General features: G+C 39.2%; 1 long non-coding RNA gene across 2 annotated transcripts in view; it reads left to right on the top strand.

Moving 5' to 3' along the window:
• LOC121076303 overlaps nucleotides 1-19,298 on the top strand; it is a 102,031-nt gene that overhangs the window by 68,466 nt on the left and 14,267 nt on the right. For both annotated transcript variants that reach the window (XR_005823449.1, XR_005823448.1), the window contains exon 3: nucleotides 4,614-4,742. This is a non-coding gene — a long non-coding RNA (uncharacterized LOC121076303). The remainder of the gene's footprint in view (nucleotides 1-4,613; nucleotides 4,743-19,298) is intronic.

The following is a 19,298-nucleotide window of genomic DNA, read 5'->3' as shown; positions in this document are numbered from 1 at the left end:
CTTGCAGGCTGAGGGCTGAGCAGCTTGTCCTAGAAGTTAAGGACTTGCAGCTGGCTTCTTGATGGCTAACTACCGAAGTATATGAGCACAGCGTGAGTCCTGATTTAAAATAGAATAGACATATGTAGTATACCCACACTTACGGACTAGATTGCTTAGTGACCATGTTTTCTGTAGATGTGACTAAAGGAAAGTGAAAGCCCTGTGATAAACAAACAGTACAGAACAATAGTTAAACCTGAATAATAAGACCACATGGTGTCTCTTTGAATCCGTATTACTAAGTGTTCTGAGCTTTGTCTTTTGCATCTGTTTATGTCGGGTCTGAGCTATTGCCTGAAGAAAGCCTGATGTGACATGACACCTGGTAATGCACTCTGAAAGGGACCCTGATTTTTTGAATGTGTTACAGTTGGAGATTATTAATTGCAATGCTTAGCTGCTATATTGTTTTGCTGCTAGTCACAGCTGTAACAAAAGCACCCGAGATTTTATGGCTATTGCAGTTCAGCTTTAAATTTATACATTCTATAAATGCCATAATGTTGTTATTTTAATCTGTAAATCAGATTTGTCAAGGGCTATCCATTAAAATGGCTCCTGTGCCCAATATAAATCCTAGCAGCCCCAGTTTCGGTGGATAAGTGTCGATTTTAAAAGGACTCTTATGCCCTGAGCTCATCATACTTCTGACTGCCACAGAGCAGCCATGCTATGGAAGATCAAGGGGGAAAAATATTTCAGTTAGAAATACAAAGTGTAGCTAGTGTAAGCACTGCAGAGAAGTTGAGGATGCCTCATCCTTTGAAGTGTTAAAGGTCACGTTGGATGGGGCCTTGGGCAACCTGATCTAGTGACAGATGTCTCTGCCCATGGCAGAGGCGTTGGACTTAGATGATCTTTAAAGGCCCCTTCCAACCCAAACCATTCTACGATTTCTATGATTTTAGCAAAACATTTGTTCTTGGCAAGCATTGAAACTTAGGTGGATTTTCAGTTCTGCCTCTCCCCAGAAGTTAGACATCAGTGGGTTCTGGGGAAGCAGAAACAGGCACAACTGGTGGGACAAGACCAGGCAGTTCTGGGTTATTGCATGAAACTCCTTGGGCTCCTCCACAAGAAACTGTGAGGCTGGGGACGTGCCGTGGACACCCCCACGCTGGCCAGTTGCACCACAGCTCCATTCTGAAAGGTCTAAGCAGAGCCTGAGCCCAGAGAAATGAGCTTTATTCTCCAGCTGGCAACAGTGCCTCAACATTGCGCTAGCAGTGGTATGAAGCCTCCAGACCAGAGCTGGCCTGAGCACAGCCAGTCCCAGCCCTGCAGAGCGGAATATTGGGAAACAAAGCTTGGTGTAACTTTCCCTCAGTTTCCCAAGTTGTACGTGGCCTTAGTTACTAGGGAAAAGTTCCACTTAGCCTGATTGTTTCCTTCCTTAGAAGGACAAAGAAGGTGTTCTGCAGTTGCTGATGAATGTTGCTCTGGTCACAGCTGAATAGAGTAGGACACTATTCATTTGAGAAGTGAAGCCAATCCTGTTATTTAGGACACGGACCCTTCATCACTCGGGCTCAAGGAAGATTTCCCAGACCTTGATTCCTATCCCAGAGGTGCCCACAAAGCAGGGGCAACAGCAGCATGGGACCCCTGGCAGGGGCTGCTGCTCGCACCCTCAGTGCTGGGCATGGGACCCTCTTCCCTCCTTCAGGCCTCAGCAGGTATTTTCCACACAGGCACAGTTTCCCTGGATAATGACAGCAGCAGCTATTTCTTTCTATATCATTTCATCTGTATTCCCATTTAGATATAGTTTCAGCAGCTTCAAATGCAAGAGTAGCATCTTTGGGGTAGCCTGTTCCTGGGAAGGAAACAAAACCTGTTCCTAATGCAGGACAGATTTTTAGATGTTTCAACCAGAAAAGAACTCAAGTTACCTCTTTGCAACTTATGGTGAAAAATAGAAATCTGTGCATTTGGAAAGGTTCTGATAATAAGATATGGTGGTAATAAAACAGATTGTGCCCTCTCCGTGCACCCAGCTCTCAAATGCTCTATGATTGTTCTGCCTTCTGATGTCAGCATTCTTTAACCTCAAAATCTTTCTGCTCCACGCAGATTACGGGGGAAGATGTAAGAAATGGTAGATACAGTATTAACTCTGTTTTGCACAGTAATCTCTCCTTGGATGTTTGAGTAAGAAACATGCAGATCCATTGTGTGGCAGTTAGAGAAAAAATGTTGAATGGGCACGTGTGGTGTTTGGCCAGAGAAGAGTGAGTGAAAGAGTGTAAGTGCCAAAAACCCAAACGTGTGCATGCTGGCTGGCAGCATGAGGAGGCCGGGAACCTGCACTGCCCCGCTCTGCAGTCGGAACCATCACATCTTGTTCCCTTTGACTTAAGTACAATTAACAAGAGCAAAGTTTGGCCTCTGAACTGCAGAAACCCATGTGTGGTAGACTTTTTAAAAACCTTCTCAGATCTGTATTTGTGGATAATTTTGATATTTTAACACTGTATATTTCTGTGCTCCATTACTGGAAGATCTGTCTGACCTTAGCCCTCTAATTGTGTAGTAATTAGCATCTAAATACCATGCAGAACTCCCTGCAAATCAACCAATTGGAATATTAATTCTTAATCTAAATATATCCTAAAAAATTGTACAAGTGCAAAGTCAGTATTTTCTGCCTTTTTTCTGCATCTGGTATTTCCGTGCTGTGAAGTGGTTTGTATAGGCAAAGGAAAGCACCTCTGAAAGGGAACATGAGATGTGATGCCTCCCCCTGCTCCCATGGGTTTAGGCCCAGAGCCCCAAATAGTGTTATTCTGTATGTGCGCTCCAAGCAAGAAAATCAAAATGTGCATCATGTCAGATCTTAGATTCCCTTATTATTGACCATAATCATATGGCATAGCACAAGTCTTTTTAGATTTAGTAAAACAGCATTGGGGTAGCGATAAATTTTATCTAGACAGCTTTGTGACAAGTTATAGTTGTGAGTACTAATCTCCCAGGACATATCTAAGTAATGAATAATTAAAACTAGGACTCATCATCTTACAGACCACAGAAAGGTTGGCATGTCCTTCCCACTGCTTACCCAAGAGCAAGAGGAGTTCTTACCTGGTGGATGGCCTGGCTTTTGTGTGGTCTGGATTCAAAGAATACCACGTCTGCTTTGTTTTAGAACTGCAAAGGCAAAGTTTAATCTAATAATATTATGAGCAGAGAATTTTAATTCTGCATTTTAGTTTTGATTTTTAAAATGAGAGACTTTTCAACCAGACTAAAACTCTCAAAGATATTGGAAAAGCAAGGACATGGGGATAAAAAAATTAACCACAAAGGTGAGTCAGCCTTAAAACAGACAGTGCCTAAGAGAATTTTCCTCATTGAACATAAGGTTACTCTAAAATCTACAACTGAAAATTCAGAGGAAATATCACAAAAGTCAAGCTGTAAATAAGAATATTCTCTTCTATTTCAGGCACACATTGCTATTCTATCAGGAGACACAGCTAACGTTCATTACCGTTTATGTAAACCCATCCCACCCTTCAAAAAAAAAATAATGTGCAAATAAATACATTGATCCATATGTACATTATGATAATCAGCAAGGTTTGGGAACTTTGGTCACTTTAATGATGTGATTGTATTTAACACACAAGACTGAGAGCTTTATGTCTTCAGTAGCAAAACATGAAATACTATATGAATCAGGAAAAATCCAATAACAAACAGCAGGATGCTCCGTGCATACACACATCACTGTTGTGGTTATGAGCAAATACAAGACTGTACATGATTAACCAAGATTTATTCTTACTATAAACTCAGCAGACGGATGCAGAAGACATACTATAATTGCATACACATTTCCTCCCAGAGCTCAGAACCAATAAAAATAAGGTAATTTCTTATAACTTAAGACACATTCCTTACTGTTTTTAAATAAATAATAAGGTTTTAACAGGCTTGTATTGTTTTTCTTTTTCAGTTTTTGAAATAAACTGTGTTGTGAACGTTGATATGCAATGAATTAGAAACAATATTACCTACAGGGATGCTGGTATTGTTTATTGAGAAAGATACTCTGGACTAAATTTATCAACCCATTTTTTATTATATGAAGTCTCAGCTATCTTAACACATTCCAGTTTACCTAGTATTCAGAGTTTTGACTTTAAATGTTTTTGTTGTTGTTGTTTTTTGCATCACATTTTGCCATCTCCAGAAAGGATATTTTCAATTGCACAGTGTCTTTAAATAAAGACAAAACAAATATCCAAGCCAAATACCCAGCCTCCAGAGCTCAGAAAGTGGGTACGAATTTTGAGAGTAATTAAAACTACAGAAACATCAATTGTCTCAGTGTTATTTTAAACTAAACATTTCTATACAGAGTCAAAAAGTGTAATAAGAATATATCTAAATATACAGTTAATTGCATCAAAATAGCACATCCATCTGTGAGCTTTGTTCTAAGCTTGCTGAGTGAGTTGAAAATATGGAATGTGATCTGCAAACCAAGCAAGTTACTAAGTAGCTGAGGAAAACTTATCTAAAGAAGTTGTGTGCTAAATTTCCCGTTGTGGTTCTCACTGCAGCCCTAACGAAGCAATTCCAGGACAGTCTCAACAAAACCAACCTCTACCGTGTGTCATTACTTGAACTTGACCCTCTTCCCTCTGCTGCCAGGCATTCAATTTCCCCACAGATTTTGTCCCCTCGTTAAGGTAAGCACTCTTGAATATTCATTGCCTTGAGCCAGTGTAGCCGAGAAACTTTCCTCGGCGGTCCCTGCCTTGCTGTGCCAGAAAGGCTCTTCTTCGGGAGTGAGCCTTCTGGGGTCCACAAGTTGCTTTTGTCGTTCGTGTTTGGGAGCTGGGAATCCAAACAAATAAAACAGAACGTGGTTGCTGAATACTCAGATCTTTAGCAGGAGAAGGCCAGTTTTTGTCTTTGGTTTTCCAGTCTGATTAATCCTTTTATGAAACTGAAAGCTGCTAACCTCTGTAGCTGTATCACATGGCAGCTGCTGGAGGGGGGATAGAACAGGTTGCCTCTGCAGATCACTGTAATGTTATATTTTAATTATAGGTTGCAGTGCACTTCAGACACTCCAGCAGGACTGCCTAATTAACAAGGTTGTTCAGCTTTCACATAGTATCAATCAACTAGTTGCTGAAAATGTCTTGATCTCGTTTTCTAAGATTAAAGTATAAACGAAGGACACTTTGCTCCATTGTTACTAAACTAAGGCAGTACCATCTGGTTTGCAAATGTGATATTAAAATCTCTGAAGTGTCTGAGGCCCCAACTCAACAGCGCACTAAGCACAAGCTTACCTTTGAGTATGTAAGTGGAGCCATTTATTTCAGGGGAATCACATGCTTAAGGTTGAATGTATGCTTAAGCATTTTCTTTTAATCAGAATTTCATAGACTCATTTTGAAATACAAAACTGAACTTTTCAAAATAGACAATAAGGAGCTAACTTATTTGTAACATTGGGGAAATCATAGCTTAAACAGTAGCTGAAATAAATTGTATATTCCCAATAGTGTGTATTATACAAAGCTCAGTAATACTGCCTGATAAGATAATGCCATTTTAATTCAAGAATCTTCCACAGTGTTTTATATTTAGATTCAAACTGTTAAATAAAAGTAATTGCAAGATATACACAGAAAAAAAGAGTGAAAGAAAATGGTTATAATTAGAAAACATTTTTATCCAGAATTTGATAATCAAACATTTACTTTTAATATCTATTTGAAAAAGTGAAGCTGTGTTTAGGATTGGTACTATACGAATGTTTGAGTGATGTTTCAAGGAGGTTCAGACTAGGTTTGAACTGAACGAGAAAACCTTTCTCTTGCTTCTCCCTTTCCCATTTGCTACACTCTTTGGAATGCAGTTTCTGGGAAAATTCTTACTTGGGAAACAAAAAAATATATTACTTCCCCCAGGTTTGGGAACAGTTTGTAGGTTTGCCACTAGCCCCAGGAGGCAGTACACTGATCCTGAGGATACACGGTGGTGCAGGAAATCAGTTCACGATGCTCAGTTGCTGTAATGGGAAGTTAGCATGTGCCTGCCCTTCTGTTGGTACGGGTCTGCCTCCGCACCACAGCTTGCTGAGTCAACGCCTCGCCTGCTCTGCCCCAGCCGCTGCTCCTTACCATGTGGGCCCAGAGAGGAGTTGCAGAGGCAGTGGCAAGAGCAGCAGCCTCCTGTAGGGCCCGTCTTTCTTCCCACTGCAAAGCACGGCATGGATAGCACATGCAGCGGAGACAGATGGTGCTTGCTTTCTCTGCGGTGCCATCACTTGGCACTTGCAGAGGAGAATGTGATGGCTGCTTGAATGCAAAACTGTGGATTTAAATACTAGAAACTCAAATTCACCCCTCTGAAAAGAGCAGGAGCAAGACCTCTTCCCCGCTAACATACCACTTCAGTTCTGTTGTGATGGCATATGTGAGCTTAAGTGGTGCTCAGGGACAGATTTTACTCATAAAATCATAAATGGATTTCATTAAACCTATGTGGTCTCTAATATATCAGACATAGTTGAGCCTCGGAATTTAAAAAAAAAAAAAAAAAAGAAGAAAGAAAAGAAGAGAAAAAGATATATTGGTTCTTTCCCCTCTTCCGCAAATATGAATCATTGATATTTATAAATAAACACTGGAAAATAATCAAAATTAGAGTAAGAGCAGCATAAAACCAAGGTAGTGACCTTGCTGGGAAACAGAAGAAATTAATGTATTTATATTGGTGTGCATTCAAATCAGGAACAACATTTTTAAACCTAATTAGAGAAATACATAACCTTCCTCTTTGGAGCCCTCAAGAAAAGCCAGCACAAGTGTCCATGACCACAGAAGGCTGAGTATTCAGTGAAGCAGAATAAAATACTGTCTTTACTAGTTTTGGTAGTTTTGAAAAGGTTTCAGCATCCTTTTACCTTGAAACACACTCCTTTTCCTTTAAGTTGTATTCATCGTTGATGTGTTGTAAGCTTAAATTAAAGGACAAATCCATGTAGTTTCCTCATTCTTTGTCCTTATTCTTTGAACAAGCTCTTACAGGCATAGTGTATGCATCCATTTTACATTGGACTTAAAAAAAAAAAAAAAAAAGTTATTCCTATGGTTTTGAAAGGATAGTTTTTTCTTATAAATGTTGGTATTTTATTAACATTCTGCAAATGAATATCAGAGCAAGAGCTGACAGTTGTAATGTGCTGAATATATAGTAACTATTTAGGTTAAAAAAAACTTTAGTGTTTTTATAGTGTGGTTATCTTGAAAAACCATGTAGTGGTAAAGCTTTGTGGATTAATTCCTTTGAATCAGCAAAACTGCTTCGGATTAACAATTCTTTTAGCTGGTGGCATGTTTTTTTATTCTATATAATAATGAACATGATTAGCACAGAAGTACTATGCTCTCCGTAACCTGTTTGTAATTGGGAGAATCTGCAGTATGTATTCTACAGTCCAGCTCACATTGAAGATTGAAATGTAATTACAGTACAGGCAATCTCATCTCTAGTAATTACAGTTGTCGCCATCGATCCAATTAACCAGGATAACTAACTCTGCTGAGCCAGAGTTGACAAAGCTTTCTGGCTAAACCCAGATTGCTGTAAGAGTTTTGTTGGGTTTTTGAGACTTTTCAATTGCCAAAACACCAGTGCTTGAAAAAATAGATAACAAATATTGTGAGTTATGGCTTAGGAAACCAAAAGCAAAACCTGCTTTCCCTTCTTGCTCAGGACTGAAACTTGTAACTGCGACTTACACAGCAAACAGCAAAAATGCAAAACAACCCTGACATAAATGAAAAGGACGTAGAAAGGGGCAGGCCTGCTTCTTGATGTATGGATCAGGGATACGCTTGGTTCTCCCATGGGTGAAGTGGTACAGAGCAAGAGGCAGTCAGTGTCTGCCTAAGGCCATGTCTGCAGTGTCCAGCGAGGGTGGCACAGGGAGCCCCAGGACTGCCAGACCTGTAGCACTGGGTTGGCACACAGGTGTCATTTACAGTAAAGGTCTTCTATGGTTCCACCGCAGTGCTGTGCCAGCATAGATGTACAATTTTCCTCCATGGTTGTGGGCACTCCCAGTTTAGGACAAGATAGTGAAATTTCATGCAACTAGGTAGCACTTCTTCACAGCTCTCCCTGGTGAGCTCACTGGGACCACTTGATATATAAAGTACTCTCCTGTGGGTGTGAAGTGTTCACAGACTAGTTTTTAGATAAAAGAAGACTTCCAGATTCTTTATATGTCAGGCACTTTTCCAAACCCAAGCTAAACTGCTAAAATATGATGTAACTAGGCTGCCTGACTTTTTGTAAAAACAAGTCATGGAGATGTAAGTGGGCCAGAGCATTTGTTCCTTGCTTCTTTCAGAAGACTCCACAGTATTGCTATAGTAGGCTAAAGGCTTCAGTGTTGGCCAACCTTCAGGGCTTTTTAGGAAAAAAATACCAGTTTCAAGCGGGGGGGGGGGGGGGGGGGAGGGTTCTATTTTCAGAATTTTTCTTCAATTCTAAGAGTATAATTTGACAGACTGTTTTGAACAAAACAGTAATTTATTGCCTTTCTCAGAGTTTTGTCTAGATCTTTCTTGACCTTAGCAACACTACAAAATACATGAAATGGCCGTTATGCCTGTGTTAGCAATGACAGTGACAACTGTAAGCATGAAGCTGGAAAGTTCCAAAAGAGTTCACCATCAGGCTTAACACATATTAGAAAACTTCTTTCTAAAATGTCACCAGAAGAAACCAAATTTTACTAAAATTCATCTTAATTGCATCCCAGACCATAGCCATAGCAGGGCAAAATGTAGTATAGGTAGGCAGTTCTAACTGATGCCTTTGAGGATTTCTTTTTGCAGCACACTGGCCATGGAGAAATTCCCCTCTCCAAGAACAGACAAAGATATCAATTTATTCAGTATGCTGTAAGAGAGAATGAATCCACACACCCAAAATCCATGGCATCTTTCATTCCTCAGTAAAGCAATAGATAGGTCCTTATGTGCAGTACTTTGCTTTTAGTTGTATTTATAGCCCCATTGAAGAAAAAAAGTCTATTGGATGTACTCACTATGGGACCATATATACTCAAGCATGTGAGCGGGATATAAAATTATCCACTAGGTGCAGTGACTGCCTGTGCACTATACGCGTTCCTCTCTGTGTAACGTTAAAAAGAGTAAAATATAGAAAAAAAGAATTGCGAAGCCATGTCCCATCAATAATACAAGGTATTGTAAAAGGGCCATAAACTGGGAGGACAGCTTGTTGGTTTGGGCTTTGGCTTGGTTTTGTTTTGTTTCTTCAGTGAATGTGTTTGTCCAAGAAAAACCATGCAGTGAATCAGTGTTCTGGCTGTAGTTGTTTTTTAAGAAATGTTTTCTAGCTTTTTTCTGAGCAGCAAAACTAGCAGCCAGACTTAATGAGTTTGTGTTTTAACATCCACTCAAGTTTTTTTTTGGTCTTCTACATTTGCATATAGAACACTTCTAATACAAAGGACACCTTAGAGGTGTGTTTACTGTCAACTATAAACCGTGTAGTCTTTTCTTTCCCTGCTCAGCCCTTTGCTGTATTGCCACAGCATCAGTCAGTGGGTCTTCAAGTCTTTAGGGAACACTGATTATTCTTTCTGGAGGAGAAGGATGGCAGCTGCTAATGCACAGGAGCTAGTTCTTCTCCCATGAAAGTCCATGAAAAAACTCCCAACGAGTTTAGTGGGAGCAGAAATTGAGGCATGTTTGGCACTGTGGAAAATCCTTTTCCAAACAGAAAAGACAGATACATAAACTTGGTCATTTTCTCAAATGTCTGTACACAGCACAGTGATAGACTGGGTCTAAAAACCACATATGAAGGAGCTGAACCTGAGCTAATGTTGTACTTTAACCACTGTCTCCTAGAGATTGCCAGAGCAGGTCCTCTCAAGCTGCCTTTTTTTTCATCTGTTTTAGGTTCCCTTTGTTTTACATGGTCTAATCCTGCTCAGTGATATCTTTTTCTCATGATTGATCATTTACATATGTACCTGCATCTTAGACTTTTTTGGGTACATTCACCGTTTTACGTAATAGGAGTGGAGCACAGCTAGCTAGCACATTAAACTGCCTCTGCAATACCATGCTCCACTGTGCATCTGAATGACACATTTTCTGGCTGTGCAACTTAGTATGCATGTTTTCTTAATGTTCAGAATTAGATCTGTAAACATCTTAATAAATTTGGGAAAAAAATCCTGTTCCAATATTCCTTTGTTCAGGTTTTCATTAAAGAAAAATTCTTGACTTTCCTTTCTCTCAAATTGTAAATCCATAGCCTCTGTGAAAAAATACTCTCTTTCCCTGTTCTGCACAGCTCATTAGCACTTCCCTCCGTACGCTTATTTCTGGTGCCATTTATTTCTTCTGATATCATATTATGCAAATGTAATACACAGCCTCGCTGTATAAATAAGAAGCCTTCCTTAGCACTTACGTCTTTTTTCAAGCTCTACAAAGCGCATTTCACAAGCCTAGTTGCTCTAAAACAATTCCACGAATTGGATAAAGGATAAAAAATGTGTGAGAAGAAAATCCCCAAACAGTTAATCTTAAGGGTCACAGACTAAAGTAGTTGAACTTCATAAAATGGGACCCTGTGTCCTGAAGGCTGGCCAGGAACGTCTTATGTGAGGAGAAGTGAAAATCTTTGCATGTCTAATGGTAGATTTATGGCTAGACACAAGCTCTGAGGAAGACTGGTTGTTTTTTGTAATCCTAAACACAGTTGTTTTGTTAATTGGAAAGACCTTTTAATAAAACTGAATGGTGGGTGCTTTTCAAATAACCCAATTCAAAAACTAAATCCTTGCTTGAAAGCTGAAGCAACAATGCTGCTTTTCCCAATAGTGTTCATATTTGGAAACAATTGTTTGGTTTTATACTCCTACTAGGATGTGTCAAGACTAGAGCTGGAATTTTCTGCCTGTTTCTAGCTTGGAAAAAATATATTTAAATGCCAGTCTCAGCTAACACAAAACATTTTTGACCTGAGACAAAGAAATCTATTTTATAAGAGGGCTATTTACCTGCTTTTTAACACCCCCATGCTCCCCAAATAGATCTGTCAGTTCCAAAATGCAACTGGAACAAAAAGTCAAAAATATTTTGGAACAAAAAGTCAAAATATTTCACCTAGAAGATGTCAGTGAATAACATTTATACTTCTCTGGTTTTACTTTTTTTGGCCAAACTATTTTCTAACATGATCTGACTTTCTGAATAGTTTAATTCCCCCTGAAACTGCATGTCTGCACATTTTATGTACCCTGAAAACATTTTCAAACTCCTCCAGTCATCATGCAGGTACGGCTAAGATTTGCAATAACTTCACCCTCACTCCACAAAGGCACTCCTTTAAGTCGTGCTTCAGCAGCATGCCCTAACGTGAAGCATGGGACGGGCACGCCCAGGCTGCCCGCTGCTGAGGGCAACCAGCACGCTCGTTTGTCTGCAGCTGTGCAGGGTCAGGCCCAGGTTAGGAGCTCGTGCTTTCATAATGCATGTGCCAGCTTGCTGTGTGACTCTAAACCTGTTATCTCGAGCCAAAGTTTTGTTTTCGCTCATATCTACACATATCTAGGACCTTATCCTGGAAATTCTTGCTCATACCAGTAAATTTCATTGCCGGGAGATTCCCTTTGAAGGCTAGGCACCTGTTTTCAATATGCCCAGGAGCACGTGCATACAGGATTGGGCCTACAATCAATACACAAACACTTGTGCAGTCAAACACCCCATTTGTATATGTTAATCTTTTACAACGTTAAGGAAGTTGTGCTAGGAAAAGCTCATTTTCCCTGAAGATTGTCAGCCTTAATAAGAACTAAGAAACTAGAACAAAGTCATCATGAATTCTAATGTATTTGAACATATGGCCCTAGGACCTGTTATTACCATATCAGTCAGATAAAGGAGAGGAAGCGTGGTTGCAACAGCACAGAAGGAAAAAATGTTAACACTGCAAATCAACTCTATTAATTTTAAAGAAATACTCAGTCCATGAATAGTTTCCAATTTTAAGAAAGTCTTGCTTGCAGATAATATAAACTTCTTACAATTCTCATTTAAATAGTATTTTTGCCATCATTGGTGAAGCATTCCTTTTCTCTTTGAAACTGTGTTGTGGTTGGATTTATTTTTTTTTTCTGTAAATCTACCTCTAGAGTGAATAATGGCATTTTGTTATAGGCGTACTGGTTGTTTACTGGTTGTTCATGGTTGATTAACAGGGTAAGTAAAATAATCTCTAGCAGAGAGGAGTGAAATCAGGTCAGAGTCCATTTCCAAGGCACATCTAAAAACCTAATCGGTTCATATAGTCTCTGTCCTCCAGCTCTGAAATGTATATCAGCACGGGCAAATGTACAGTCCCCCGATCTCTAAAGAGCAATCAACTGATGCTTCCAGTTGCATGTGTATGTGTGAGAGAGAGGGAAATGTATGAAACTGTTTAATTAATGTATCTGGAGCAAGAACTGGACCTGGGGTTGCTATGGACTTAATGCAAGGTTTAATCAGGCTTACCAGTAAACTAGAACTCCAAACCGTCTTATACAAGTACAGTGTGACTTTTGCTGTTAATTCGTTGTAGACATTATGGTATTCACAGAATTTTTTGAGGAAGCAGAAAAGGCTTTGTAAATGGATTTGATGTTTTTATATGATTTGCAGTCAGCATGGATGCCTGGCAGCAGGTTAGTGAGTCAGGATAAGAGGTCTGGTTGGGTTTCATGAATGCAGATGGTGCAGAGCCGGGATGGATGGTAGTGTCTTGTGATGAACTACTACCACCATGTTCCAAAGCATATTGCACCATCTGGATTGTGATCATTTGAAAATTTCTTGGTTTGTATGTCATTAAAACATTTCTAAAGCTTTTCTTGAGGTTTATACCAATCTTTCTGCTAACTTTACAGCTGAGCAAATATTGAAACATTTGGTGAATCATTTTTAATAATTGCATTAGCTTCCATCAGCTTTTTTTTTAAAAAAGGATTTTGCTTCGACAATGTTCAAGTGTTTTATTTCCTTCCACAAATATCTACATAAATTAGCTTGCTCAAGATAGGTAGAATTTGTCTTGTATAGAGGCTTTTCTCTTGTATAGATGGCTCACAAAGTCTGTACAACATTTTACCATGTTTATCTTTGAAACAAAGCTGAAATAACATCTAAATGCAGCTTTTAAGAGGTGTAGAGGCTTTGAGATGGCCTTCTACTCCCAGCTGTACTTCATCCAGCTTATAGTCTAAGTGAAATTCAGGTAGGGAAGAGCAAAGAGTAGATTATTCCCTGATTCAGTGGGTAAATTTGAGAAACTTGAGGTAATCGTTTTGACCAATGACAGTCTCTTTACATAAAGGATACAGTAGCAAAACAGGAGTATTTAAGGGGCCTGTACCTATTTGGGAAGGGTGCATTTTGGGTATCAATATTATTCCTGCAATAAAATATGTCTAGTGAGAAGACAATTACTGCGTTGTACAGCTAAGATCAGACAGCAAGTTGTGTGTTTTTAGTTGGTACCCTACTATGGCTGCTTTTGTAGCTTGTGTAAAAGAAAGGAGAAGATGAGGCAGCAGCCTGGCAAGAGCTGAACTTGTCCTTGCTTTAGAGCTGCTCATCCAACAGCTGCAGTGAAAAGGAGAAGTGATGTCGGAGCCTGGTCCTGGATTTGCCAAGCTTGCTGGGGATTGGTGTCTGGCATCACCCTGACTTTTCCAGGGTAGCCACATTTGTCATTAGAAAACACAATATTTGCACTGAGATATGCTTGCCTAGCCAGTCCTACCTTTTTTCAGTAGGATTTTCAGTCCTGTTTTTTTGTCAGTAGGATTTAGGTTTATGTAGTAAGGAATGTGATTTTAGACTGGGGAGGGAAAATGTTATTTTCTACTATACCAAGTATTAAACTGAACAGCCAAGCTCTTTTTTTCCTAAGATTTAGTCCAATAGGATTCACAAAAGGCTGAAAGCTGGCTCTAGGAACAACCTTTAGGCTAAAAGTCTGTCTTCTTGATTGTCACACAATTTTGCAGTTACGTCTTTGCGCAATGGTCATTCTCTTTGTTGGGCATATTTTCCTTTGGTGGCTGCTTTTGTAATATATGCTTGTGCATTCATAATGTCTTAAGGAAAATTTCTCATTACTCTGCAAAAAGGCAGGCAGAAACTTCTGTGGAATGCTGAATATGAACAAGTTTAATGCTAATAGCAATTGTCACCTGGTCAACAGAAAGGGATGGAAGCCTGTGCCTCCATCAACATTTGTTAACATCACAAGACTTGAATATCCCGAACATAGCCCAGAGAAGTTGTGCATGCCCTATCCCTGGAGGTGTTCTAGATGAGGTTGGACGAGGCCCTGGACAACCTGGTCTGGTGGTGGCATCCCTGCCCATGGCAGGGGGTGTGGAACTAGATGATTTTTAAGGCCCCTTCCAACCCAAGCCCTTCTATGATACTATGATTCTGTGATCTGCTAAAAACTCACCACATACAAACAGGATTATTTGCTGAAAAGCTTTGCCAAAAGATTTTGAATTATGAATGAAGCAAAATAAGTTGTAAACTGTTCACTGACAGATCACAAACAGAATGAGAGGCTAAATTTGTGCACTATAAATTCACTATAATTTGTTTACTCAGCTCCAGCCAGTTTATAGGTTGCACTGGAAATCTGCCAGGTCTTGGTGGGGCTGAGGCTCTGTAATTCAAGAAGAAACCTTGTTACCGCTTATGATAAGAGGTTCTCAGTACTTCTCATGATAGAAAGTCAAATGAAATGAAAGTAGATCTCGATATACTCAGCACTGAATTTCAATACTACTTGTGGGCAATTGGGTCAAAACATCAAGTCACTGGACTTGTGCCACCAATACTGCCTGTAAGCCAGACTGAAGTGGTGGTATCATATGTCAAACACTGATGTCCAGGAAAGAACAGTGTTACCCACACAGAAGCCACATAAGCAAGAGCCTAATAATGAGAAATGGACTGGGATGTCTGAACAACAGTTCCCTAGAATACTATTATAGGTCCACATGACTCAAGAAAAATGTGCATGCAAACTGTTGAGAAACTTCTCTTTATGCCCTTGAATCAGGCCCAGTTTCTGCAAATACAGGAGAACAGATTGCTGATAATACAGCAGGGGGCAGCAATGGAAAATGACCCTTGGAGATTCCACGCTCGGTGTATTTTGCAAGCAATAAACATGTACAGGGTAAATAAAACATAAAAAGACCAGACCAGAACCAACCCTAAATAGATCCTCTAGGAGTAATCCTACAAAAGCAGAACATTCAGGCAGTGGCATAACTTGGAAAATGTCAGCGTAAATATCATCCTTTTCTCCTTATTCTCAGCCCTAAGCAAATCTCCTGCTACAGTGATATTTTTTTTTTTACTACAGCTGTCAGGAAAAGGGGTGCCACAAATCAAATCGCCTCTAGGGCACTTGGAAGCCTGGCGGTTTGGTATCATGCTATTGCATGAGAAATACCATGTGGAAAAGACTGTTCATTTTACATTGTCTAAACAAGAGAAATGAAGAGAGCATACTCATAGCAAGGAGAAACAGAAACTTGATATTTAACCTCCTTGCACAGTAATAATTACAGAGGATGTTGACACAGATGACCAACTGATGCAACCTCTGTAGCTCTATTTTTTTCAGTGGCCACCTGTGAGGACCTACCCTGGTGTTGTTGCCATGTCCTTAAAAAAACATTAGTTTTAGTGAGACAGTGCCCCTTGGTTAATTAAAAGAAATTAAGTTTATTCTAACAATAAGATACATTCAAGTTTCAAAAACACTCCTGTGTCTAAAACCCAGTTTTTTAGGGTTAAACAATTTTCCGTGAGTCAGCTAAGAGCAATCTGCTACAATCAGAGCTCTGGATAATGGCTGTATTTCAGACATACATTATGTGCACTTTAAGCAGATAAGTGTTAGAAAACTAAGTTGAAATAGCTTTCTTGTGAACTGTGCTAATACAGAATGGGGAGGATGGTCTAACTGAAACTTGAACAAAGGGGAGAAAGAGATAATTGGAAAGACTTAATTCTGAAATGGTAAGTGTGCGTGAGGGACACAGGAAGACAGAATTATTACTATGTCCAAGCACTTCATGCCCTGCAGAAGCAAAGAAGGTAATTTGGATCCATTTTCATTTACCAATCATGCCTTTTGAAGTGATGGAGTTTGGCAAGGATGTTTATGACTTGTTTAACAATTACTAAATGAGACTTTCCATTAAAAAAAATATCAAGCTGACTCTGAAATGGACTCACCTTTCTCTCAGACATGACTGCTGTTTGATTGTATTAGCTTAAATGATGTCTTGAGACTAGCATAGCCCACAGAGAATTGTCATTTGTAGTACTTAACATTTATTCAGTGAACAAAGATTACACTGATCTAACAAACAGTAAGCAAAGAAAAAAAAATAAAATCCTGGGTGATTATAAAGATAAGTGTACCAGTATTTGATTTGGAGAGCTCTGACTTGTCTGCTCTGATATGCATTAGAGAGATTTACACTTTCTGCCTAAATGTTCTTTTAGAGGTACTTACTGTACCTACAGCAGGCTTTGCTGAAACTGCAATCCCAAGGATACATGTAATATGATTTTAAATCAATAAGATAACTCCAGTGTTTCATTCTAAAGATGAAACTTTATGAATTTTAAACAAACTCTAAGTAAAATGCACTCATGCTGCAAATATTGCATAAATTGTTCCCCAATTTTATCTTAATTGGATGGCAACTTGTTAGCATCAATATTCCCTAGCACATTTGTTTCATAACCATATGAATGGCAGAAGCAAATGATGCTTGTTAGATATATACATTGATATTTTTTACCTTCTGTAGCTACTTGAGGTAATCTTAAAATATATGCCTCGCCTTCAAATGTGACAGCTGTTCCATTTTATTTCATTTTAAGAGCTTCAACCCATATTAGATTAGTCAGTCTTTCGTGTTATCCAGAAGCTTTCTCTATTTCAGGCTGCTAAAACAAAGAGTATTTTGTATTTAGCATATTAAAGTCAGCTTATTAAAAATCAAACACAGTATCATCTTTACAATATAAAACGTGTGAATCATTTATACATTTTTTGCTGTCAAATGATGTTTGACAATAATCATATGATAATGAAATGTATAATTAATAATAAAAATGCCAACATCTGTTAGCTTGTTATTACAGACTGATTCTAAGAGTACTATTTGGAATATGTCATCATTAACTTAATTCATATTAAAATCCCTTAAATACAATCTGTTTTCATTAGTTGCTGATTTAGATAGGTACAAGGCATACAAAGGAGGTTCTATTTTTGCCCTTTTTTATTAACCACATTTTAAAAAACACCTCTAAAATTGTTAAATTAGTGTACATGTCCTACTGATAGGTGAATCCAGTTAGATGAATATGTTGGGTTCAACTGTGATTGACTCAGCCACTGCCTGAGCTAGTTTAGCTTAGGTGTTGGGTTTGCCTACACTCTTGCCCACCTGCCTCTTCAGTTGTTCTTTGTGCTTTCTTGCTGCCAACAGAAAATACATTCAGGTGCTTGTGCTGTTCGTGGCTGCAATGTGCAGGCCCTTGAGCTGATTTTATACAGTCATAGCCTGCCTGTGTATCACCCTGAGACACTCCTGCAGGTTGAGAAGAAAAGGTTCTGAGGTCAGGCTCCCATGGAGGCCTGATCAGTAACAGATGTCTTCCATGAAAGAAAAAAAAATCCCTGTAAATGTATGCAGGTATACATGTCTATGTATGTATGTGTGCTTATTATAGTATATTAACAATTGCCAAGAGAAGTATTGGACACTTGGAAAATTTGTATGGTGAGCAAACAGAGGCTGTTGCAGAGAAGAAATTCCGATTCCTTCTATCTGCCATCTGCAGGGAAGATCTTACCTACCAGGCAAACTGTGAGGGACTGCAGAAAAGCAGCCCATAAAGCAAGTCTGCCTCTCTTTTAACGTGCAAATTGAAGTCATCCTCCAGTAGTCTAAAAACACTCTTGGGATTTGCAGAGGCCATCTGAAAGCTGCTAGCTTCACAATAATGGGTGTGAAAACATCTGGCCATGGATGGAGATCTCTGAGAAACATTCCATTCTTCCGGCCGCAGCTGAACTGGGAGGCATTGCAGCTGAATTGGGAGGCACTCTGTCATTTGTGTGCTTGGAGTCTGTCGGTTGTGTGTGTCCCTATGCAGTGTTTCCCTGTAAAGTTATTGTCTATTAAAAACAGCAGAACCAACAGCTCTGTACAGAAATGCACTTCATTTTGCTTTATGAAGCCAGTATCTAAAAATTCATGATAAATGATAATTATTTTTTAAGTAATCCCTGCATTTTAGCTGTAATCAATAAATGGATGTTGCAAATTTTCTTATGAACAATGCATTTAGTGGTGATTGATTACAGTCATCTTGTCATGCAAGTAAAGCCATCCACAGAAAGTGCCCAGTTCTCCATTTTCTGCCTGGGAAGGGCTTGAGCTGAACTGAGAACCCACATTTTTTTCACATCCTTTTTCTCTTCATTAAATTCTTCATCTACTATTCTAAACAGCTCTGCTTCAGTGAATGTAATAGAAAGCAACTAAAGCTGTTTTTGTGGAGTTGCAGTATGCCGTTCACAAGTTAGAATTAGTGGATTGTAAAAATACAGTAATTATAAAAATGAGAAGAAAAAAAAAAAGGAAAACCAGTGTTTTTTCTGACCACAGAGATAAGAAAGCTTTCACAGTGATGTGAAGGAAATTAAAATCATCAGTGAGGTTTTGTATGTGATTTAACAAGAGCAATGCTGTATGTGAATATGATTTATAATAGGTTTCCTATAGTTTATTCTTTCCTGTAGCCTTCTATCTGCAGCAGAAGGAAATTGATACCTTCTAATATGCAACTTTTCAAGCTAATCTGGTTTATTTTGATTGGTATCAATTTGGGGGTGCTCCCACGTGTAGCTGGGCTGGCTGCCCTGAGGGAGCAGCAGCCACCAGGAGCAGGAAAGCAAGGACCAGTGGTATGGGCTGAGGGTACTCCTCTCATCAGCCAGAAGGACTGGGACCGCCTATAATGTCTGTATCATTCCTTCAGTTGAACGTATCTGGCCAAATGCCTACGGCTGAAGTGAGGTGAGATGAATCACACCATTTGTCTTCATCATTCATG

The sequence above is a fragment of the Cygnus olor genome, chromosome 11, assembly GCF_009769625.2.
Source record: "Cygnus olor isolate bCygOlo1 chromosome 11, bCygOlo1.pri.v2, whole genome shotgun sequence".
Classification (NCBI taxonomy): Eukaryota; Metazoa; Chordata; class Aves; order Anseriformes; family Anatidae; genus Cygnus; species Cygnus olor.
The sequence above is the reverse complement of the archived record's forward strand: the minus strand, read 5'-3'. Positions and strand labels throughout refer to the sequence as shown.